Source organism: Tenrec ecaudatus, chromosome 11 (assembly GCF_050624435.1).
Source record: "Tenrec ecaudatus isolate mTenEca1 chromosome 11, mTenEca1.hap1, whole genome shotgun sequence".
Taxonomy (NCBI): domain Eukaryota; kingdom Metazoa; phylum Chordata; class Mammalia; order Afrosoricida; family Tenrecidae; genus Tenrec; species Tenrec ecaudatus.
Window position 1 is genome coordinate 58,756,660 of NC_134540.1, and position 6,086 is coordinate 58,762,745.

Here is a 6,086-nt window from a genome sequence, read left to right on the forward strand (position 1 = left end):
TGCCCTGATATCCCCTTCAGGACCCCGACAACCCCATTGCAATCAGCGTCTGGCTTGATACCCAGAGTCTTGCAGTGAATCAGCTCGCTGGACCGAAAGGAGCTATCAGGTTATTGGACTCGGTGCTGTTCGTCTGCTAGTTCCTCTTGATCAGGAATCAAGTATTTCCGTGGACTGGGTGGCGGCTGGAGACGCAAAGAGGTGGCTTGGATTTTTTACTCAAGGCACAGCATGACTTTCTTACTCCTACACATACTAGGAGGGCACATCTTCACTATGATTGGGAGCATTTTAAACAGAGAAAGCATCAACAAAAAACACAAACATACATGAAACAAGGAGCAAAGGAGAGTACAAATAGGACACGTGTTTCCAATAGGAGATTAGAACAATGGAGGCAGAGAATAACATTATTAGATCTTAATTGGGAATTGGTGTATGTGGTTTGCTGTGTACATGTCTATGAAAGGCCATAAAATGATATGAATATTGATGTTGGGTTACAGATAAATTTTGTGAGTAGGCAAATAAAAAATACAGAATGCTAGATTGACAAGTTTAAATATGAAGTAAAAATAGAATAAAATTATTTTGTAAATTACTTTTTCAGTATACTGATGAGACTGTGTATATATATATATATATATATATATATATATATATATATATATTCTATCATTTAGACAGATGTGAGCTTGAATCCTGAGCACATTACTCACTAAGTATTGCAGGACTTCAGAAAAGGTAGCTATGCTTTTTGTTTCTTAGCTTTCGATCTGTAAAATTGGAGCCATCATCTGATGGAGTGTTTAACTCAAAATCATTCCCCAAGGTCCATATGCCACTTGCATAAGTAAGCAAGATGACATGCCTAGAACATGTCCCTGTGTGATGACAAGACTGGAACCATTCTTACATCCTTCCAGGTGTGGTGGCATTGTCTCCATTTCTCCTAAGAACGCATTATTGTTTTTAATTTTCTAAAGAAGAATGGAGGGGGAATTCCTAGATTTCCCACTTATTTTTTTCTACTGTGATGTTTTCTACATCAGTGTATTGATGAAACCAATGGGTATTTGGTCAATTTTAAGGTATATTTATTCCAACTTTGCCTTCAGAAATTGTTCTAGAGGTAAAAATAAAGAGGAGATCTGTGTAACACTTTACTTATTGGGAAATAGTTTGAGACCAAATTTTCACTTTATCACATTTTCAAAAATCCATTGACTAGAAGAGCATAATGTCATTTTTGATCTCCAGGGTTACCATCACCCAGTGCCTAGTCATTCATGATCCATATGGGAATTTCTCTTTTGCTAGTTCTCAAGTGTTCTGCTTATGAGAAGTTCCTTTTAAGAGACTTTGAAGGAAGATGTAGAATATATGATTATAGCAAGGTCACAAGGTCCTTCTTCAAGTTTTTGAGCTTCACCTAAATTCAAAGGGAAGTGATCCAAGTTAGAAGTGACTTAGCACTGGGAACTGGATGGGAGTCATGCCTCTCCATTGTGGAATTTTAATCATGTCTTTGCTCACTAGATGTAAAATTTTGTTTAGATTTTATAAATTAAGAAATGATTTTCTTTGGTAAGATGTCTTACTAGTCAGGTCCTCTAGATAAACAACTTCAATAGGATGTCTATTGATCTATGTACGTGTGTATATGCATGTGCATTAGGCCCTCTGAGGAGCACTTGTGGCACAGGAGTTTACCAGTTGAGCTGCCAGGTTTGAAATTACCAGCCATTTTGTGGGAGAACGATGATGCTATTTACTCCCATAAAGAGTTTCAGTCTCTGGCATCCTAAGGGGCAGTTCTACCCTGTTCTAAAGGGTCACTGTGAGTTCAAATTGATTTAACGGCATTGAACTTGTTCTCCTTTCCTTTTCTTTTTTTTTTTTGGTATCCACCTACTGCTCCCACATACTACATATACCAGTATCAATCAGTACATATTATATAAAATGAATAATCTATATATTATATATTCGGAATGTTGTTAAGTTCAAAATGCATGTGTTAGGCAGCGGATTTAAAACTCTAGGAGGATATCCGTATTACAATCTTGAGGTAGAATTCAGTCTTCTTCAGAAAGTTTCAGTTTTTACATTTTAGGTCTTTAACTTATTGCACTATATGATCTAGAAGCTAATCTGATTTGTGTAAAGCCCACTGATTGTAATCACAATCAGTAAACACTTTCATAGTATCATTTTACATTAGCATTTGCCAAATACCATCACAATCACCATTTTATTCCTAGTGTCATAAGGGTAAGCTAACCAATAGAAAAGATCTCTAAAAATCATGATTACTCAGACTACCAGTCTTCACATTCATCTCATTTCTGAAATCGAAGTAGGTACCTAGAATTATTGTCAGTCTGATGCTTTGTTATTCTGATAGAAATCAGAAAGCTCATTTTAAGATTACCATATACTACAAACATATTTAGCATGCAATAGGATATCACAACTGAAGTTTCCAAACATGCTTATATGTCTCCCTCCTTAATACACACCTTGATGGCTTTGGGAAATGTGTATTCTTTTTTTCCTTCTCAGGAGACATACTGGAGAACAAGGTGAAGGGATGGGTACATTGATTGCTCCATTAAAGTGAATTCCAAAATTTGATCTCCTATTTTGGATTTTTTAATCCAGTTATAAATCACCATAAAGTTGTGACTACTTTGAACCCAAACAAACTATTAGAATGATTTCTAAGGTCAGATGAATATATCACAGTCCAATACAATGCATTTCTTTTGTGGGTTTTTTACTGGCCCTTGGTTTGCAAGTCTCTCATGATTTGTCAGACTGCAGTTTGCCAAGTGATTGGTCTTTTTATTATCCAGTTCAGTAGCCTACAAGAATTGGTTGCGTGGCTTTCCTATTGACACTGGTAATTTTCAATTCATCCAAAAGTATTGGTCATATGATATTTAGGTTTTATGTCAACTTGACTGGGGCAGGATTCTCCCATGATGAGATCTAACACAGTACGAACAACTCCCTGATGGGATCTTCCTTAAAGCAGCCAAGGAGTTGTGGAAAGAGAGTTGAGCCCCTCTTCCTTAATTTTATCACAGCATTTATATAATTGAGTGATGAATCGTTCAAGTTGTGGCCTACTAATAGTATACAGTAACACAATGGGAAAGCTGGCCCACTTCTGTTGGGTGTGGATCTTGCATCTGGTGTGTCCATCTCCTCTCATATTGCCTGCTGTTCCCAGCAACTCTGAGCAGACTGCTGACCTTGCCTGCATTCATCCAGTTCTAGTTCACCATCTGCTCGCTTGTGGTCTTTCTTCACCTGCCTGCTTCCTGGCTCATTGGCACTTGCAGCTGCATGGATCTGCAGAGGCCTCCAGCTTACGAGCTCATCGACAGACTTGAATCGAACGGGACTTACTGACGACTCCAACTCAGTGTGAGCCATTTCTTGATCTAGATCTCTTTTCATATAAGATGCACATACATAGAAAAGTGTCACTGGCTAATCTGTCCTAGAAAACCTAGTCTAATAGATTTATTTTACAGTCCACAAAGGGAATATTCAGTTTCTCAAAGCCACGCTTTGAAATGGAAAATGAATTTTCCTCCTGTGTTGTTAGAGGCTATCCAGTTGGTTCCAAATCACAGTGACCCCACACATGGGCGAGCCTCATAATTATTATATCTGCATCCATGATTGTAATCACTGGGTTAATTCATCACATCTAGGGTCTCACTCGTGTTCAATGGCCCTTTACTTTATTGAGAACAATGTTCTTTCCCAAGGAAGGATCTCTTATGATAACGTTCAAAGCCTTGTCATTCTCACTTCTAAGTAGCCTGGCAGTACTTCTTCCAAGAATGAATTGTTTCTTCTTATGGCAGTCCATGGTTCCATAATGTTCACTAACACCATAATTCAAATGGATGAATTCTCCTGTGGACTTCCTTACTCATTGTCCAACTTTCGCACACACACAAAGTGATCAAAATTACCATGGCTTGGATTCAGAATGATGTAGTGGGATATGTATTGAGTTACTGGCTACAAGTTCAGCAGTTCAAAACTAATAGGAACTTTCCAGGAGAAATATGAGGCCTACATCCCAGAAATCCACAAAGGCCATCATACTCTGTCTTATAGGGTTACTATGAATCAGAATCAACTCTATGGCAGTGACTTTGGTTTTTGGTTTTTGTTCGTTCAAAGTGATATACTTGCTTTTCAACATGTTAAATATGTTTGTGCAACATATTTTCCCAATGCAATATTATGTGATTTCTTGATTTGTTCTTCCATCAAAATTGATTGTGAATCAAAACAAAATAGAAAAATTGACAGCTTCAATCCTTTCTCTGCTTATCATGATGCTGTCTATTGATCTAGTTGTGAGAATTTTGATTCTGTTTACATTGAGTTGTAATCAATCTAATCAACTGAAGGCTGCAGTACTAGATTTTCAATAGTGGGTGCTTCAAGTCCTCTTCCCTTTGGGCAAGCAAAGTTGAATGACCTGCATATCCCAGGTTGTTAATAAGCCTTTCTCCAATCCCAATTACTAATTCTTCATATAGTCCAACTTTTGGATAGAACTCAAAAGCTCATCCATTGCCTTCGAGTCAATGCTGACTCATAGCGACCCCCATTGTGGTTTCTGAGATCCTAACTGTTTACAGGAATAGAAAGCCGCGTCTCTTTCTGCCTGTGGTTTTGAACTGCCCACCATAGGGGTTGTATCCCAATGTTTAACCACTAATCCACCAGGGCTCCCATATAGATTGAATAAATATGATCAAAAGATACAATCCTGACACACGCCCTTTCTGATTTCAGCATGTAGTATTCCTTCATTCTGTGCACATAGTTGCTTTTTTGTTCATGTACAGGTTCCTTATTCCTCAGAATAAAATATGCAATTCCCATCCTTCTCAATGCTATACAGTATTTGTTCTGATCCCCACAACTGAAGGCTTTTGGGCACTCAATAAAACACAAGTAAATTTGTTTCTTATATTCTCTGCTTTCATCCAAGAGCCACCTGACATCACCAATGATATTCCTCATTTCATGTCTCTTCAGAATCTGGCTAGTGTTTCTGAGAGTGCCCTGTCATTGTACTATTGCAATCATTTAAAAATAATTGTCAACAAAAATGTACTTGTATGTGATATTAATGATATAATTGGATAATTTCCACATTGTGTTGGGTCACCTTTTTTGAAATGGGTTCAAATATATATTTCGTTCAGTTGGATGCCCAGGTAGCTGTGTTCCAAATTTCTTGGCATAGATAAGTGAGGGCTTTCATTACCTAATGGAACATTTCATTTGGTATTCTGTCTATGCCTGCAGCCTGCTTTGCTTATGCCTTCAATGAAGCACTTCTTCCTTCAGCACCATCAGTTCTTAATTATGTGTCACCTCTTAATACAGTAGAACGTTGTCCTTTTCTTCTTCATACTGTGGTTCTGAATATTTCTTCCATTGTCTTTTGATGCTTTCTGCAGTGTTCAATATTTTGCTTTTAGAATACATCAATATTTCAACCGATGGCTTGAATTTTTATTCAGTTCATACAGCTTCCTTTTTGAATTTCTAATTCCAGATTTTTGCACATTTTCGTATATTACTTCAGTGTGTCTGTTTGGGCTGCCCTTGAAGCTTTCTGTTCAGCTCATTTACTCCATTTCTTCCATTAACTTTAGTTTCTTTTTATTGAACAAGGTTCGCAGTATTGTTTGACATCCACTTCAAACTTTCTTTCTTTTTTTTGGAATGACCTTTTTTAAAAAAAAATCATTAGGGGCTAATATAGCTCGTATCACAATCCATGCATACATCAATCTTGTAAAGCACATTTGTAAAATCATTGCCTTCATCATTCTCAAAACATTTGCTCACCACTTAAGGTCCTGGCATCAGCTCCTCATTTTTCCCCTCCCTTCCTGCTCACCCCTCCCTCATGAATCCTTGATAATTTATAAATTATTCTTTTGTCATATCTTGCACTGTCCCATGTCTCCCTTCACCCACTTTTCTGTTGTCCATCCCTCAGGGAGGAGGTTATATGTAGATTCTGTAATCGG